The 19,985-nt window shown below is 41.9% G+C and overlaps 1 protein-coding gene across 1 annotated transcript in view; it reads right to left on the reverse strand.

The window, feature by feature from the left end:
* Positions 1-6,298, reverse strand: part of DENND4A (DENN domain containing 4A) — a 131,875-nt gene extending 125,577 nt beyond the window's left edge. Inside the window, exon 1 of the mRNA XM_005559835.4 lies at positions 6,019-6,298. The gene's annotated coding sequence lies outside the window, so the exon portion shown is untranslated. The remainder of the gene's footprint in view (positions 1-6,018) is intronic.
* Between the last annotated feature and the right edge of the window lie 13,687 nt (positions 6,299-19,985).

The following is a 19,985-nucleotide window of genomic DNA, read 5'->3' on the forward strand; positions in this document are numbered from 1 at the left end:
ATATTTAATAGAAAATAACTATATAATAGTTATCACATTGAATTCTGAAACACTGAAACACTTCTTCATGGTCTCAGAAGAGGAATATAACTAAACATACTTGGAGAAAGTACAATGCAAAGCTCACTATCAACAATATATACTATAGGACAAAATTACAGTAACTTGGGTCCACATTGGGCATTGTTCAAGAGACCTGGAAACTTCAAAAGCCAAATAAAAATAAGTTTTCCTAGCATTAAAAACAAACAAAAAAACTTACAAATCAGTAAGAAATCAAAGAATTTGATAACATTAACTGCTGGCAAGGATATGAAAAAACAGAAATTGTCTGCAATATCCTATAAATATCTTATAAAGAGAAAAATATTTATATCCTAGGACCCAGTAATTTTACAGTCAGGTATATGACCTGGAGAAACTATGGCATGTTGCTTCAGGAGCTACAGGAATACTCATGAGACAATGTTTATAATAGATAAAAAATGAAAACAATTTAAATGCTCATCAATAGAGGAAATGATAAATTGTATATATTTCTTCACTGGAACACTATACAGTTGTGTAAATAAGTGAACTAGACCTACGGTATCAACAAGGATTGAGGGCAGAAAAAAATAAAATGAAAAAAGCAAGCTTTAAAATCCATATACCATGACACAATCATATTAACAGCTGCTTAAACTTACTATAACATACTTTTTTTTTTTTTTTTTTTTTTTTTTTTTTAGTGCCAGACTCAGTTTTAACTACCTTATATAAATTAGCTTATTTAGGCCAGGCACAGTTGCTCATGCCTGTAATCCCAGCACTTTGGGAGGCCAAGGCAGTAGGATCGCTTAAGCCCAGGAGTTTGAGACCAGCCTGGGCAACATGATGAAACCTAGTCTCTAAAAAGAAAAAAAATAATAATAAAAATAAGTTAAATAAATAAATAAGCTCATTTAATTTTTACAACAATTGTATGAAGTGGACACCTCTATCATCCCTATGTGATCGATGAGGACACTGAGGCATGTAAAGATTAAAATAACTTACCTAAGGTCACAAAATTAAGTAGCAGAGTCAAGATTCACACCAAGGGAATATGATTTGAAATGTACTCCAATGTACATGTTCTTCAAAAGCACCCAAAGCAATGCCATGTCATTGTTCATACATACAGTTTATTAAAAAATAAACTAGAAGGATACAAATCAAATTCATTACAACAATTTCCTCTGCGAGGGGAGATGAAGGTGAGGAGGATAAAACCGGGGAGAACAAAAGGGACTTTAACATGATCTGTAATATTCAAGAAAGTATAAAGTTCTACACTGCTCTTTTAGAATTCAATGTGATAACTACGATATAAATAGTTATTTTAAATTAAATATATATCTGAAGCAAAAATGAAATATGTTAACATTTTATATGTGGGTATGTGGGTGTATACAGTTTTGCTATTTATTTTTAAAACTTTTCAAAAATAAAAATCTCTCATCTACAAAACAATATTACAACAAAATTAAGAAATTTAATAAAGTTCTGATCTTCATATTTCAGCTTTCATTTGAAAACAAAAACAGCTAAACTGTGTGAGCTTATGTATGTATATACACTTTAACATACATATGGAAAATGCATTTTTACACAGATCAAGAGAGACAGGTTTTAACAAAGTATGTCAGAAACAGTATCTCTTACTATACATTTTAATGACTCACTATTCTCAGTGAAAATAAAGTATAACACTAGTAGGAAAATTCCCTTGATATCTTTCTACCTCTTTCTTTTTGTCTCTTCTCTCTCTTGCTTTCTACTTGTGATTTTTAACAGAAGGAAGCACAAAGAAGGAACTAAGAAAGTGTCACACATTTTAAAAATAATAACAGCCATAGATGAACATATAGGCAGCCCTTCTAACTATAGGATTCCCAAACCTATAATCAAGTAATGTTTCAAAAATGTATTGTAAATTTGTTGTCTAGAACTCACAGCACACATTCCTATGAAGAAAGTTACAAAAGCATATGAGCACCAGGAAAAAGATACTGCCTGAGGTGTCAGGCTATTGGCAGAGAAACAGGAAAACCTGAGTACACAATATGTACTGATGGTCCAAAAAGCAAAAAAAAATTCTGACCCAGGGTCTGAGGCCAGAAATCACTATTCATTTATTTACCTTTGTAATCTCAGTAACTAGCAAATTATCTGGCATCTCATAATCAAAGACCATTGCCTACTGACTGACGAAGTAATGGGGAAATGACTAAGTAGAGGAATCCATCAACAGGTGGCACTGTCAACACAGAGCAGCTTTGGTGGAAGAAAGAAAAACCTTGGTGAGAAGCAATGTTTAAAGACACAAAAATCCACATACGTAAAACTATTACAAGGTTAGTGCTGGTTATTAAGAGAACGTCTTCATCTAAATTACAAGCTGTGTCTATTACTGTATAATGAAAATAAGCACGATATTTTGGGTTACTTTTGCTAACAACCTTAAGATAATTTTCCTACTGTAGCAATAGTTATTTGGGATTTTCAGTATTTTCTCCTATGACCCTTGAAAATATTTCAATGTCTTTTTCATAATTAAAAGAGTAATAATTGGCTAGGTGCAGTAATCTCAGCACTTTGAGAGGCCAAGGCGGGCAGATTGTTTGGGTTTACGAGTTCAAGACCAGTCTGGGCAACATGGCAAAACCCCGTCTCAAAAAACAGAAAAATTAGCCAAGCATGGTGGCGCATGCCTGTAGTCCTAGTTACTTGAGAGGCCGAGGTGGGAGGATGGCTTGAGCCTGGAAGGTGGAGGTTGCAGTGAGCTGAGATCGTACCACTGCACTCCAGCCTGGGTGACAGAGCCAGGCCTTGTCTCAAAAAAAAAAAAAAAGTAGTAATTATTCAGAACAGAGAAAAGCACAAAAACTAAAATAAAAATTACCTATAATTCTATCACCCAGGGATAGCATCTCTTACTATTTTATATATCTCCTGCAAATCTTTTTGCCATCTATACCTATATGTTTCTTTATATTCTAATTTTTCTCTTAACATTATATTGTACTTTCTTATGTCAGTACGTTTTAAAAATGATTTTTAGAAGCTGTATCCACCATATAGATTATCATTAATTTCACCATTCCCATATTATAATGCATTTTGACTATTAAAATTGTTCCACTCTTATAAAATGCTATATAAATTAACCACTTCTTGTTTCTTGTTTTCTGAGACAGGGTTTCACTCTGTTGCCCAGGTTGGAGTGCAGTGGCACAATCATAACTCGCTGCAGCCTCAAACTCCTGGGCTCAAGGGATCCTCCTGCCTTGGCCTCCCAAAGGGCTGGAATCACAGGCATGAGCCACCTAATAGGGCCTAAACACTTCTTAAATGTATATTTCTACATTGGTCTTGTAGAATTCAAAGTGATAACTATGATATACAATAATGAAGTGTGGTGTGCTTGACTCCCTCCATCCCCAGCATCCTCCCACAAATTCTACTGAATAAACAATCTATCTGGGGCATTAGATAGTAAAATAAAATAAAATAAGAAAGGAAGAAAAATGTATCAGCTATTCTCAGTCACTCTTCTTCTACCTGTGGTAGGAAAAAGGAAAAATCGCCCAAAGATAAGTCTCTGACATCGGAGAAGGCAAGAATAACAAGTCAATTTTCCTGCTAGAGCAACTTTTGTTTTCCACCTAGAACAACGCACCATCAATTTAAGTAGGAATAGCACAAGATTTGTTATATACCAAACACCTCTATCTGCATCAGTGCTTTAACTAGGTTTTTGTAGGACATAGAATGCTTCAAAAAATTCTGCAAACAACAAAATATAATGTAACTAATACCACTCAGTGGAAAACCAAGTTTTATAATAGCAATTACACTGGCCGGGTGCGGCAGTTCACGCCTGTAATCTCAGCACTTCGGGAGGCCAAGGCGGGCAGATTGCTTGGGCTCATGAGTTCAAGACCAGTCTGGGCAACCTGGTGAAATCCCATCTCAAAAAATACAAAAATTAGCCAAGCACGGTGATGCACGCCTGTAGTCCCAGCTACTTTTATTTTACAATTCTATTAACCCCAGCTAATTCTATTTTACAATTCTGCCATAATTTTTTAAATGAATTAATAAATGTCATGTAGTCTCTTACTTCTTCTAGCCTCCCAATTATACTAAATACTATTCAAGTTACCAGAACTAGGACAACAGTTCCAGGAACCTGAGAATCAATAACTCTTTAAACCAGTGGTAATTCATGTGGAAAAGTTCAGAACAAATCAGCATCAACTTCCTGGCTCTCTTGCACAGACAAAAAACTCATATTGCTTCACCAGTTTTCAAAAATGTAAATTTGTGTCTATAAGTTTAAAACTTGGGCCAAAATGTATTTATATTTATTCCCAATTTGCGACTGGTATCAAGATCAATTAAATTTCTTAGCAAGTACATTGTTATAAAACTCCACAGTGATCCCAGAATGGAAGGGGCTTAAAAAATAATACAAAACAAAAATTAAACTTCACAGTGAAGTAGGTCTATGTTTAATCATTCAGAAAAAGAAAATTATGTAACATATTATATATAATGATGATAACATATGCTATTCTGGACTGAGAGCTGTGGTTCAAAGGGAAATTGTGTAAATGAAGTAAAAATTGCCCATAATGTTTAATTCTGCCCAAAACAAAGTTTTCGAAAAAGAAGCCAAATATAATATTTTATTTTAAGTTCAAACAGGATTCAAACAGCTCAGAAATTTTGTATACTTAAGTTTTCAAAAGTCGAATCCCAGAACCACTATCAACATAAACTGAATAACTTGCTCAAGAGTCCTTGCTTATTACCCAATCTTAAGTCCCCCAGAATACTTTTTAAAATAATCCCAAATGTACTACAATAGATTAGTGTAACCGGGGCTACACTGTTTACAGGTGTCTCCACCTCCTCCCCCAAGGAGAGAAGAGGTAGACTAGGGTAAACAGAAAATAGAATGAGACTATATACACACCAAATAACAGCTTGTAATCTTGCAAGACCGCTTCTTTCACATTCGGGCTATTCTTTTCATTAATGTATAATACATTTTAAAGAATAACATATTCACAGAGTAATACAATTTCTGCCCTCACGGGTCTCTAGCTGGCTGACACGCGTTTTCTCCTTAAATAAATACATGCCTGTTGACTGATGCCTGTCCTGCTGTTGCAAACAAGAAATAACTGTCCTGTAAGACAAAAACCTCTATGGCTCTAGGCGTAACCATACGTTTGAATTAAAAGCACATTGGAACAACAACAAAAATCTTCCAGCACATCTGTCATTTAAAAGCACGATAATGAAAAGCTGTTGCTGCGACCCAATTTTAGGTCACAAGCTTTTTACTGTTTTTCCTGCCCCCCCCCCACCTCCAGAAAGCGATAAACTTCAAAGGGAATGGTGGTAACCAGGAACCGTTCCCTTCCCCCACCACACACCATCCCCAAAAAGACTAGAAAAAAACTGGCCAACTTGGACGCTGGCCGCGCTCACGCAGAACCCGTGCCCGCGGGCCGGGGAAGGCTGGACAGACCCTGGGAGGAAAAGTGGGCCTCCAGGCACCCCGGGCTCCCCCCGCCGCCTGTCTCAGATACCGAGCAGGTGGGATTCCGGGAAGCCACCTCCGACTTACGTAACGGGCTTGTCAAAATCCCAGATCCAGGACCTCCCCCTCCCCGCCCCCACTCGCAAATAACAACAGCCCCAGGCCAGCCTGGAATAGAAAATCTGGAATGAAAACACAGGAGCCCCCCACGCGTCCGACGCAGAGGCGAGGGTGCTACTCTCAGCACCGCCACGCCATCCCGGGGCGGACCGAGCCGCGGAGGACCTCCCGGCTCTCAAGAGCTCTCGGGCGGAGGTCGCGGCCATCCATGCCGCCTCCCCAAGCCCGGCCGCCCCGCTCCCGCGCCCCCGGCTGTCACCTCTCCGGGCCGTGACAGCTCCACCTGCCACCGCTGCCCGGGTCGCCGCCCCCGCACTCACCTCCCAGCTGGCTCCCGAGCGAGCAGCGGATCGAGCTTGAAGAGCCGCGCCGGATTCCCTCACGCGCGGCAGCGGGACACGAGAGGCGGAATGCCGCGGCGCTCTGAGCCCGCTTAGCTCATCCCCAGCCCGGCGCTCCGCCCTCCGCGGCACCCCCGCCCGCCCAGGCCTGCCGTCTCAGTCAGACGGGACTCCCCCTCCCCTCGCGGCCGCCACTGCCTCCGCCTCTTTCTCCGACTCCAGCCGCCACGGCCACCGCTACCGGCGCCATCTTGGCAATGACGGAAGGGGCGGGGGCGGGAATCACGCGCGCGAGCACCAATCGAAGGCCGGATCTGGCCCTAGTGGGAGGAGAGGGCCGGGTTGAGGGTCGTGGGGTCCTAGCGCCAAACTGACGAGGGGGCGGAGAAGGTGGGCGGGACTAAGTCGCCCTACCCTGTGACGTGCGGTGTAGTTGGGGAAACGCACCGTGGTTCCCCGTCGGGTCAGGAGATCCCAAGCCCCAGGCTGGCGTGGGCGAAGCGTACAGTCCCTTCACCTTTCGCCACCCCGAAGCACAAGAGTCCAGTTCGCGCCAACTGACCTGTTTCTTCCTTCCTCTCCGGCACTCCGGGAGTCCTGAGATTGCCTTGCTCGGTTCGTAGGTCTGAGCTTCTCCACCAAGGGTGCTCAGATTCTCCAGGAAACTCCCTTCAGGGTTAGCAACCGCGGAGTAGGTTTCGGTCCCAAGATAGAAAGGTAAAGCGGGGAATTCAGGGGGTTTCTCCGAAAAGTACGTTGATAAAACCCCAGTTGTTGACTGACGGGGTGTCCATTACTTTGGATTAATTGGATACGGCCTACTTGAACCTGACTTTGGCTCTCCACCATTGATGGCTGTTGACAGATGAAAATAATAAAGCTTGATTACCCCCCACGGGGTTGCTCGGGAGTTAAATTGTATAGTACCTGTGAAGTACTTAGTATAGTGCTTGAAAGTACTAAATAAATGTTAGACGTTATTCTATGGACAAATGAAAGAAGTAACAGGACCCTAAAAATCCCTCTGCTTTAAAGTCAACTTTTCCTAAATTGCATAGCCTTTTACTAACCAAGTTTACAACTTTATTTCCTACCTCCAGTTCTTTCATTGTATTCATTCATTCAGTCAACAATCATCGATACAGAGGGTGCTCAGAGGGTGCACAGTGGTGAGGGAAACAGAAAACCTCCACCTTCAGGAAACTGCAGTTTAGTGGGAGAAGAGGGACAATAAAAAAGTACTTCAGCACTGTTTTTTTTTTTTTTTTTTTTTGAGACGGAGTCTCGCTCTGTCGCCCAGGCTGGAGTGCAGTGGCCAGATCTCAGCTCACGGCAAGCTCCGCTTCCCGGGTTCACGCCATTCTCCTGCCTCAGCCTCCCGAGTAGATGGGACTACAGGCGCCCGCCACCTCGCCCAGCTAGGTTTTTTTTTTTGTTTTTTTGTTTTTGTATTTTTTTAGTAGAGACGGGGTTTCACCATGTTAGCCAGGATGGTCTCGATCTCCTGACCTCGTGATCTGCCCGTCTCGGCCTCCCAAAGTGCTGGGATTACAGGCTTTAGCCACTGCCCCCTGCCTTCAGCACGTTTTAAGGGGAAACATGCTATAAAGTTTATAAAAATAACTCTGGGGCCAGGCGCCTTTGCTCATGCTCGTAATCCCAACACACTTAGGGAGGCCGAGGCAAGAGGTTAGCCTGAGAAGTTCAAGACTAGCCTGGCAAAATGGCGAAAACCCTGTCTCCACCAAAAATACAAAAAATTAGCCGGGCGTGCCGGCGTGCGCCTGTGGTCGCAGCTACTTGAGAGGCTGAGGTGGGAGGATCGCTTGAGCCCCAGAGCCGGAGGCTGCAGTGAGCCGAGACTGTGCCACTGCATTCCAGCCTGGGTGACAGAGCAAGACTTTGCTTTAAAAAAAAAAAACCAAAAACAAAACTGTCGAGTTGCATAGTTTAAATATATGTAGTCATCTGTATGTCAGTTAAAGCTGTAAAAAAAACTTTCAACACAGAGCCTTGCTATGTTGCCCAGGCTGGAGTGCAGTGGCGTGATCACGGCTTACTCCAGGCTCAATCTATCCTCCCACCTCAGCCTCTGGAGTAGCTGGGACTGCAGGTGCCCACCACCACACCCGGCAAATTTTTCTATTTTTTTAGAGACTATGTCTCACTATGTTGCCTAAGGCCTGTCTCAAACTCCTGGGGTCAAGTGATCCACCCACCTCAGCCTCCCAAAGTCCTGTGTTTACAGGCATGAGCCATTGTGCTCTACCTTAAAAAAGCTTCTTTTAAGGTCCGGTTGGGAACCCTTCCAGTTCTTTACCCATTGGACACAGATTTAGCCTTTCATTAGTTGTAAGTGTTGCTATACGTATCAGGTCAATTCCTCTTTGAGGAGTAGCCTGGCGTATCAAAATATTCCACTAGCAGCAAAAGCACTCTTTTAGTTGGTTATACATATATATGTGCATATATATACACAAATATTTTCATCTACAGAGTACCAATTAAAATAGATATATAGTTGCATGTAACGTACAAAATCAGATTCTAAAACCTTTCAGAAGTTTAAAAGGCATGAAGGTTTTTTTAATCAGAGAAAATAGCTTCTTAAAGAACAATATTAATAAACAGTAGAAAACCAATACGCAGCGTTTGACTGTGTACCCAGGAAGAATCCTACCTCAGAGCCCCCCCTTAACTGTCATATCAGGAGTCCTCTCAACACCCCAGGCATATGCGACTGTAGTCACAGTTAAACCTAAACCCTAGATGTGATTTGGGCAAAGGATTCTAACAGTGTAGACATGAGCCAAATAGAATTTTTTGGATAATAAATTTTGGCACCATGCCATTTCTGAAATTGTCATATTTTATATGTGGAACTCTATCTGGCTATTTCTTAGAAGTTATTTTAAAATGCTGTGGTTTGAATGATGCATGAAGGAAAAGATGAAACCAATAACCATTTAAAGCAATGGAAGCGCAAGCTGTTGTACAGCCTAATCCTCTCCACCTGTTAAATCTATGTACCTTAATTGCTATACCAGAAGTTTCTCACACCTTTAAATGAAAACCTGGAGCCTCTATAGAGCAATCTTATTTATTTATTTATTTATTTATTTAAAGACAGAGTCTTGCTCTGTTGCCCAGGCTGGAGTGCAGTGTCGTGATCTCAGCTCACTGCAACCTCTACCTTCTGGGTTCAAGCGATTCTCTTGCCTCCAGGGTAGCTGGGATTATAGGCACCCACCACCACGCCTGGCTAAAAATAATTTGTATTTTTAGCAGAGATGGGGTTTCACCATGTTGGCCAGGCTGGTCTCGAACTCCTGACCTCAGGTGATCCACTCTCCTCAGTCTCCCAAAGTGTTGGGGTTACAGCCATGAGCCACCACACCTGGCCTATAAATCAGTCCTTGATAGCTATGCTACAAGGCTTCCTTATGGGTGAGAAAACCTACCGGGGATCTGTGACCTATTAGAAACTATTTAGATGTGTCCCAAAGCAGAATCCACATTGACAAATTGTACTCACTGTGAAACAGTGTTTGAGTGACGTTCCAATGTATTTAATCCAGAAAGTAAAATTTATTAGCAATGTGGTCAAATTATCCGTTTGTTTCTTAAAAACACAAACCTGATGAAATTATTTTTGAAAGAAATTATCTGCCAGCCTGGGCAACATGGCAAAACCCCGTCTCTACCAAAATACAAAAATTAGTCCATCATGGTGGTGCACGCCTGTAGTCCCAGCTACTTAGGAGGCTGAGGTGGGAGGATCGCTTGAGCCTAGGAGGCAGAGGTTGCAAAAAAAAAGAAAAAAGAAATTATCTGAACAATTTTCAAGAATAATAGTAAGAAAAGTCATGTTAGAAGTGACAAATGCTGTAATTCTGGCTGGGCATGGTGGCTCATGCCTGCAGTATCAGCACTTTGAGAGGCTGAGGTGGGAGGATCACTTGAGCCCAGCAGTTTGAAACCAGCCTGGGCAACATATCAAGACCTCATCTCTACTGAAAAATAAAAATAAAACAGGCCGGGCGCGGTGGCTCAAGCCTGTAATCCCAGCACTTTGGGAGGCCGAGGCGGGTGGATCACGAGGTCAGGAGATCGAGACTATCCTGGCTAACATGGTGAAACCCCGTCTCTACTAAAAATACAAAAAACTAGCCGGGCGTGGTGGCGGGCGCCTGTAGTCCCAGCTACTTGGGAGGCTGAGGCGGGAGAATGGCGTGAACCCAGGAAGCGGAGCTTGCAGTGAGCCGAGATCACGCCACTGCACTCCAGCCTGGGAGACACAGCGAGACTCCGTCTCAAAAAAATAAAAAAAAAGAAAATAAATAAATAAAACAGACACGGTGGCACATGCCTGTAGTCCCAGCTACTTGGGCAGCTGAGTTGGGAAGACTGCTTGAACGCGAGAGTTTAAAGCTGCAATGAGCTAAGATCCCACCTCAGTATTCTGGCCTGGGTGACAGAGCAAGATCCTATCTCAAAAAAAAAAAAAAAAAAAAAAATACAAATTCTAAACCTGGTGCTTGAGAAGAGTGGCCATGGACAGGAGAGCTGTAGCAGTCTAAGCCACTGCTGTCTCTGCCCTTTTGGTGGCCATCTGAGGAGTCATTCAGCACTTTTTCAAATTTCTGAAAATGATGACTTCTCAGCATTTTTCTCAAATTAATTTTACCTCTTTCAGCAATTCCTTATAAGTTGAATTTTTACTTTTTAAATTATCTGCAGGGCAGTTGTTTTAAAAATAACATGTATTTTAACTGTCATTGACTACCAAGTATACTCCTCTGATTTTCTTGAAGTGGTAAGACAATATTTTTGTAACTTTTAACAAATTCACTTCAGAAAGCATTTGTATACAAAACACTGCGCTAGACCCAGAAGGAAAACAATGACAGATAAGCACACATTAGAGGCAAAAAGTATGTTCCTAGGCATATAACTTTAATGAAAGTCAAACTATGACAAATTATATGCTAGATGGATAAACTCGTTGCTCTGAGAGCCCAGGTGAGTGGAGTGATTAATTCTTATTGTGAGAATTGAAGGTGACAAAATAGACAAAATAGATGGCATTTGAACCTACCCTGAGAGAAGCTGGACTTTCTCTGAAGGATGAGGACATCGTTGTTTGGGGAATTGGGCTGAGGGTGGTACAAGGAAGGAAAGGTGTTTGTGTTTGTTTGTTTTCACTTTGCATCTTTATAATAGATATAACAAATGAAAGAGATGCTCATAAATTGTTGCAATGCTTTGACTCTCATTGGGAGTGGCCAAAGGTTCAAATTCTTTGGAAGGATGGATATCTGTGCTGAATTGCAGGAAATATGAGTCAGCTTTTTTCATGAACTCAGCACTGTTGTTACAGCTAGGCTATTTGGGAAACCCGAAGCAGAACAAATCAGACACCGCAAGTCTTTTCTTTTTATTGATTGGCCCAGACATGCATCCTGCAAGGGTGCACAACAGGAATGCCCTTTTTATTGTCAAGACTTGAAGGAATTCTGTCAGCAAGGGGAAATACCTGTAATTGAGAATAAACTAAAAAAAAAAAAACAAAAAAAAAACCCTCCTCTTTTCTGTCTATATAATCACTCAGAATAGGAGACACACACGTCTTTAGTCCATACCTCTCTCCTGCACTCCAGGATTGTATATTCAACTGCCTCCAGATAGCTCAGTCCTCAGTATACCTGAAATTCAGCATTTTAAAGGTGAAGTCATTATCTTTACCCCAAACCTGTTACTCCTATAATTTCTCATTTCCTGAATAGTTTATAGTTTAAGTCACCATGCACCTAAAAGCTAAAGCCTCCCGTGGAGGCTGAATTTTTTTTTTTAGGAGTTCGAGACCAGCCTGTCCAACATGGTGAAACCCTGTCTCTACCCAAAAATACAAAAATTAGCTGGGCATGGTGGCATGCGCCTGTAGTCCCAGCTACTCTGGAGGCTGAGTCAGGAGAATCACTAGAACCCAGGTGACGGAGGTTGCAGTGAGCCAAGATTGCGCCACTGCCCTCCAGTCTGGGCGACAGACTCCATCTCAAAAAAAAAAAAAAAAAAAGTCAAAACCTGAGTCATCAACTCCTCTTTTTCCCTTATTCATTGACACCTAATCAATCTTGAAAAAGAATTGTTGTCATCTCCTTACCATCAATAGTATCTTCCCTCACTTCATCCCCATTCCCACTGACCTAGTTCAAACCCACATCTTTTGGGTTTGTTTTTTAGCCTGAAATTTTGCAGCAGTCATCTAATTGGATTTCCTCTCTCTCTATCTCTCTCTTTCTCTTTTTTTTTTAGACAGAGTCTTTTTCTGTTGCTCAGGCTGGAGTGCAGTGGCACAATCTTGGCTCACTGCAACCTCCACCTCCCAGGTTCAAGTGATTCTCCTGCCTCAGCCTCCTGAGTAACTGGGATTACAGGCGCATGCCACCATGCCCAGCTAATTTTTGCATTTTTGGTAGAGACAGGATTTCACCATGTTGGCCAGGCTGGTCTCGAACTGCTGACCTCAAGTGATCCACCAACCTCAGCCTTCCAAAGTGCTGGGATTACAGGTGTGAGCCACCACGCACGTCCAAATTTTCTATCTCTTCTCTTTCCCTCTTCAATCTATCCATCCCTGTGTTGGCAGGCTGATCTTTCTAAAGAAAATATGATCAGTTGTTCCAGACATCATTCGAGATTGCTAGCTTCCTCCTCTCCTTTCTTTCTTTTCCTGGTGGAAAGCTCATCAATGTCCAGTCCTGATATTACCTAAGAGGAGCAGGGGACTAGGGCCTACGCTTGTCTCTCCCCTATCCCTCTCTAGTGTGGTGGAGATAGTCTGATTTGCAACACTTTCAGATTGTCAACTCAAGACTCTTAATTGAGAGAAAGCATTTAAGCTGCTGCTGCCCCTAAAAGCATCTTGTTCTCCTTTCCTACATATGTGCATGCAGACAAAGAAATTGATCAATTTGTTATATCAGGCTTGCCAAATCAAGGGCAAAGTTAGTCCAGAAAGGAGAAACTCTTAACAATTAGCTTATTCAAGATTTGGAGAACAATAGACTTTTAATAATAAACATTTAAATTTAAAACAAAAAAGATTTCTAAAGCCTCTGGTAAGGTGGTTACCTTGTTAATTAAATAATCCCCCAAAGCTATTTTGGACTCTCTAGTGTCAGCATCACTTTATTGTCTCCTAGAAATGGATAGCCTTCCTCTGCATTTCCCATTCATAACCCTGCAAGTATTCATATTTGGTTGTAATTATCTTAATGGCAGATTTAATTTTAATAAACATCTTATTGATGTATTAGATTTATGTCACAATAACTTACATCGTTTAAAATTATGCTAAAAGAGAAACTAAAGGAAGTCAAATTGAGATGAGGCTTTAACTTGACTATATTAGATCTGAAATTGAAGAAAGGCTTTCATTTTCTTTTCTTTAATTTTTTTTTTACTTTGTTGAGATGGTGTTTTGCTATTGTTGCCCCACCTGGAGTGCAATGGCAAGATCTCGGCTCACTGCAACCTCTGCCTCCAGGGTTCAAGCGATTCTCCTGCCTCAGCCTCCCTAATAGCTGGGATTACAGGCATGCGCCACCACGCCCAGCTAATTTTTGTATTTTTAGTGGAGATGAGGTTTCACTATGCTGGTCAGGCTGGTTTCAAACTCCTGACCTCAGGTGATTCACCCACCTTGGTCTCCCAAAGTGCTGGGATTACAGTCGTGAGCCACCACGTCTGGCTGAAAGAAAGGCTTTTAAAGATGGCACAATCAGGCAGTGCGAACTGCTCCCCACCTGTGCAGTGCTCTCTGGAAGGTAATGGATGGTACAGTTGAAGAAAAGAGATCCACAGAACCCTTGATGTCAGGCTAAAGAGAGTATATAATTATACAGGTCATTTTTGTTTTTGTTGTTATTGTTGTTGTTTTTGGTTTGTTGGTTTTGAGACAAGGTCTCACTATGTTGCACAGGCTGGTCTCAAACTCCTGGGCTCATGTGATCCTCCTGCCGCAATTTCCCTAATAATACAATTCATTTTTAACTAGCTATATGCTAAATGGGAATGGGGAATTAGTGACATTATGAAAAGAGACAAGAAACATATTCTTCCATTTCAAATTCTGATGATCACGTAAAGTAAGTCCCTGTTTGCTGCAAGGGTAGGGCCAGGAGTTGAAATACTTAGGGCAATAAAAATGGTCATCAGTTGCAAAGGAAAATCTCAAGGTTAGACTCTAGGTAACATGTAAGACAATTGCACGAAGCTAGGGCTACATGGATTGGGCTAAATGTGAGACAGGAAATTTTAAAAAATGGATTTACAGTTTATCATCTGACCTACATCATAATGTCTCCATGAGAATGACACTCATAAATTGATTTCATGTTTCTCTGATCCAGAGCATAGGATTATTTTTAGCAGGAATGAATCTCAGAGATCATCTAGTGACCATTTCATTTTCAAAAAGTGGTCAAAAAGACCATTTTCCCTCTGTGACTTGTCCAAAGTCATATGCAGTACGCCCAATAGCATGAGAAGAGCTAGGACTAGAATCCAGATTCGTAGATTCCAATTAGTTCTTGGAATTCAGCATTCCAAACTCCCAATGAAATATGCTGGATACATAGGAAAATCCTATTTTGGAGATGAAGAAACTAAAGCTCAGAAAGGCGTAATGAGTTTTCCCAAATCACATAGCTAAACATGTTTTACTTTGTACTGTTATATACAATGCACTCTGCTAGTTGTTAGAAAAGATTACAAGACTAAAAGATTTATTTTGTAAAATTAGATTTCTATTTTGCAAGACTAAATATTGAACACTACCTAATTATTAGGGAAAGGCATGTTTTCTGGTGGTTGATAGCTAGCAAGAAGTAAGTCTTGGTGTACTACAACATTAGGAATATTTGTAAACTTTCACCTAAGGATGGGCTTCATTCAGATTCTTTACTATTAATATATTACCCCATCCAGCTGGGCACAGTGGCTCATGCCTGTAATCTGAATACTTTGGGAGGCAAAGGCGGGTGGATCATGAGGTCAGGAGATTGAGACCATCCTGGCCAACATGGTGAAACCCCTTCCCTACTAAAAATACAAAAATTAACCAGGCATGGTGGTGTGCCCCTATAATCCCAGCTACTCAGGAGGCTGAGGCAGGAGAATCACTTGAACCTGGGAGGCGGAGGTTGCAGTGAGCTGAGATCACACCACTGCACTCCAGCCTGGGTAACGGAGTGAGACTCAATCTCAAAAAAATTTTAAAAAATTAAAAAATTATATATAGAGATATATCTATATATCTATGTATATACCCCATCCATCAGATGGGCAAACATTAATTAGTCTGACAATACTGAGGGTTGGCAAGGCTGTGGTGGAAAAACTGGAAATCACATGTTCTATTGGTGAGAATATCAAATGGCTCAACTCTTTTGGAAACCAATTTGGCAAATTTTAGTAAAATTGAAAATACACATACCTCGCGACCAGCCTGGCCAACATGGTGAAACCCTATCTCTACTAAAAATACAAAAATTAGCCAGGTGTGGTGGCATGCGCCTGTAATCCCAGCTACTCAGGAGGCTGAGGCACAAGAATCACTTGAACCTGGAAGGTGGAGGTTGCAGTGAGCCGAGATCGTGTCACCATACTCCAGCCTGGGCAACAGAGTGAGAATCTATCTCAAAAAAAAAAAAAAAAAAAAAAAGCAAAGAAAATGCAGATACTCTACAATCCAGCAATTCCACTTCTGGGTATACACTCTAAAGCAGTTTTTTCCAAATTGTGATTCATGATCCATTAGTAGATTATGAAATCAATCTAAGGGTTGCAGCAAACATTATATTGTAGCAGGACGAGCCACAGACAAAACTCCTCAGACACCGAGTTAAAGAAGGAAGGGGTTTATTCAGCCCGGGGCATCAGCAAGACTCCTGTCTCGAGAACCGAGCTCCCTGAGTGAGCAATTCCTGTTGCTTTTAAGGGCTCACAACTCTAAGGGGGTGCGCGTGAGAGGGTCGTGATCGATTGAGCAAGCAGTGGGTACGTGACTGGGGGCTGCATGCACTGGCAATTAGATCAGAACAAAACAGGATAGGGATTTTCACAGTGCTTTTCTATACAATGTCTGTAATCTATAGATAACATAACGGATTAGGTCAGGGGCCGATCTTTAACTACCAGGCCCAGGGTGTGGCACCGGGCTGTCTGCTTTTGGATTTCATTTCTGCCTTTTAGTTTTTACTTGTTCTTTCTTTGGAGGCAGAAATTGGGCATAAGACAATATGAGGGGTGGTCTCCTCCCTTATTCCACCTCTTTGAGACTCTTACTCAATAGTGGGCATTCTCACTTTCACTTTTACTACCCATGTCTTCTTGCAAGACAGATGATAGTGATTCATATAGTATACTTGTGCTGAAGCATTTTGGTGAACTAAGGTAGTGATGAAGCTTTTTTTTTTCTTTTTTGTGACTGTCTCGCTCCCTCTCCCAGTTTGGAGTGCAGTGGCACAATCTCAGTTCACTGCAAGCTCCGCCTCCCAGGTTCACACCATTCTCCTGCCTCAGCCTGCCAAGTAGCTGGGACTACAGGCGCCCGCCACCACGCCTGGCTAATTTTTTGTATTTTTAGTAGAGATGAAATTTTCACCGTGTTAGCCAGGATGGTCTCGATCTCCTGACCTTGTGATCCACTCGCCTCGGCCTCCCAAAATGCTGGAATTACAGGCGTGAGCCACCGTGCGCAGGCACGATGAAGCTTTTTATCATTTGAAGAAGTATGGGTAGCAAACAAGGGAGCAGTAAGCAGGTTCTTGTTACTATTATAACTCTTATTATAAGAGTTTTAAATTCTCCTAGTGCTGGGAACCATTTTCTAAACATGGCCCTAGGATCAAATCCATGCCACACTTGCACAGGCACATGTGCCAGTTTTGTCATATTTCTAACTATGTCTTCAACTACTTGCCCTTGATTATCTATGTGTAGGCAGCAATTAGTAAGGTTAAATTTCCTACAGACCTCTCCTTCAGCTGCTAGCAAGTAGTTGAGAGCTAGTCTGTTGTGATAGATAGCATTTCTCATCTGAGTTTCTTGCCGGGCCAGAATAGTCAAGGCTCTGCCAGTTTCATTAGTGATTATTTTTAAGACAGCTTGTAACCGTATGATTCGGTTGATCATGTAAATGGGGGTCCAGTATCCTCATGAGCTGTCTTGTGCCTAAGTAGCAGGCCTATAATATTGTATGATTCTCTCAGGGGGCCATTTGTCATTTTTTCAATTTCTTGTAGCTATGCTTCTCTTTTCATGGGAAACATAGACAGGGAAGCCCAGGAGTTCACCTGTTTTTATGGGCAGTAAGAAGAAAGATGGTTTAATAGTGCCAATAACACAACTACCTGCCCACTGGTCAGGTAATTTGGCATAAGCTCTATGCCTACATATGCAGTATAATCCAGTGGGGGCTGTCTGGTCCCGGTGGGACTCCAGGTGGGTCCACACAGTTTGCAACTTTGGGAATTTACTAAATGGATTTCTCTCTGTGTGATTTGAACTCCACCAAGTGACTGTTTTTGTGGTACCATTATATAGTTTCTGTCTCAGACAACTAAGTCGTCTTACGGGGTGAGTGAATTCTTTTCCTTCTCTAGCTATGCAATATTGTCTAATAATTGAGGCTTTTAGGACCCAGAAATTATCAGGGTGATTCTTTTGAACCGGGAATTCATCAGGAACTGGGTCTGTAGGTACTAATTCTCAGGCTTCCCACGGCCATTGATCTCCTATTACAGTTCTTCCACATACATAACATGAAGTGACATTGAGAGACTGGGCTACATGCTCGCCTAATTGCAAAAACAAATTTCTTGTTTTTCCTGGAATTTCTGGTACTGGTACATTTAGTTCATCATAGAAAGTTTGAAACACTGGCTCAGGAGAGCGTTTGTAAACTTCTGCTCGAACCAAGATATTTACTCGAGGATCCAGTCTGGCCCCATCGATTCCTAAGGTCACACGCTCCCCTTTTTTCCAGCGAGGATCAAGGGGATTGGTTATTACTAGCTCTAAGGGGTTACATTGTCCTTTAGTACAGGAAGGGTCATTTTTTCCTTTTTGAAGGTGGACTGGATCCTTTTTATTTTTTTTATCCAAGTGGTCTAAATGACACAAGACCAGTATTTACATTTATTTCCACACAGTCCTGATTTATGACAGATGTTATTTTCTGCCATATAGCCTCTCTTTTAATTAACAGAATCACACCTTATTCCTAACTTATTACTATTAATGACAGCACAGGCATCAAATTTTAAGGTGACTTGTTTGGGTACCCCTTTTTTTTCTGTTTTGGCTAACACTTTACTCCTATCATTTATGAGCCCCCACCAGTCCTCAGCCCTTAATCTTATTTTAAAAACTGTGGACATGGGAGGCTCAGATGGGTCATAACACACATCAGGTTGGTCATTTCCTGGGCTACATACCTTGTATAGAATAACATTATACAAACAAGTTCTTTTTAGAGTTCCAGTACACTTATAATAACCATAAAATAATAGGACCGTAGCAACCTTTTGTCCTGCCTCAGTGACTTAATGTATACACTGGGAACAGTCTTCAGTCTGAGGAAGGTCAGTTGAAGTCCTTACTGTAAAAGTCTAAATTTTAAGGAAAATGAGTCCCGTGACGAATTTTCTCATGCTTCAGCCGTGCATGGACCAGTCAGCTTCCGGGTGTGACTGGAGCAGGGCTTGTCATCTTCTTCAGAGTCACTTTGCAGGGGTTGGCGAAGCTGCTTCCATCCACATACCACTCACAGTCTACTGATGTTTAAGGATGGTCTTGGAGGTTGGGCCTGCTAGAATAAACTGAGTCCAACACCTCTACACAGTTATGTTCAACTGGGCTCTCTGATACCAGGAGCAAGGTGGTGAGGTTTGGGATGTTGCAAACTTCAATGGTTATGTGGGGATTTTCACATAGCAAGCTTTGGTACTTGGTTAATCTAGCATTTGTTAAACAATGATGTCCTTTGGTAGTCATTAAAGTTACCACAGCATGGGGGGTCTTTATATTCAGGTTTTGCCTAAGGGTTAGGTTAGTTTATCTGCTTCTTGTGCTAACAGGGCCGTTGCTGCTAGGGCCCTTACACCTGGGGGCCAGCCTTTGGAAACCCCATCTAGTTGTTTTGAGAGATAGGCCACTGGCCTTGGCCAGGGCCCCACAGTCTGGGTTAAAACTCCAACTGCCATTTTTTCTCTTTCTGACATAGAGTGTAAAGAGTTTTGTCAGGTCAGGTAGCCTCAGGGCTGGGGCCAACATAAGTTTTTCTTTTAACGCATGAAAAGCTTGTTGCTGTTGGTTGTAATAGATGCAGTTTATCTAATCTACATTTTTATTAACTGTCACCTACCAAAATATTGACTCAAATCCTGCAGCTAAAGTCAAGCTTTAAATTGATCTGGTATTCCTCGTGGGACTCCAATGGCGTCTAAATAGACATGAGAGTCAAAAGACCCATAAGGGGCTTCTCTCACTTATGATGTCTTATTCTTTTCTTTTTTCCTTCTGGTTGATGAAATGCCAGGGTGAAGGGGATAGCCAATTGGACTAAAGTACAAGTGCCACTCCAGTTATTCGGCAGAGTGCCCAGGAAAGGTCCACCACAACACCACCACGCATCTGCTCAGGGATGAACAAGGGCTGACTGATAAACTCTTGAAAATTCTTAAGCTCACTGCATCCTTTCAGGTCTCCAAGGAACGCTAAGTTTCCTCCTTGTCGTGAGAGACACAAAGTGAACTTAGTGTTGGGAGACGGAGGCTGGATGGCCCTCAGGGGCTGACCCGCCAGGTGCCGGACTTTGGGATGTAGCAGAGAGAGCTTGGCACAACTTATTACTCCAGGCTGTAGAATCCTGGAAAAGA

Source organism: Macaca fascicularis, chromosome 7, assembly GCF_037993035.2.
Source record: "Macaca fascicularis isolate 582-1 chromosome 7, T2T-MFA8v1.1".
NCBI lineage: Eukaryota > Metazoa > Chordata > Mammalia > Primates > Cercopithecidae > Macaca > Macaca fascicularis.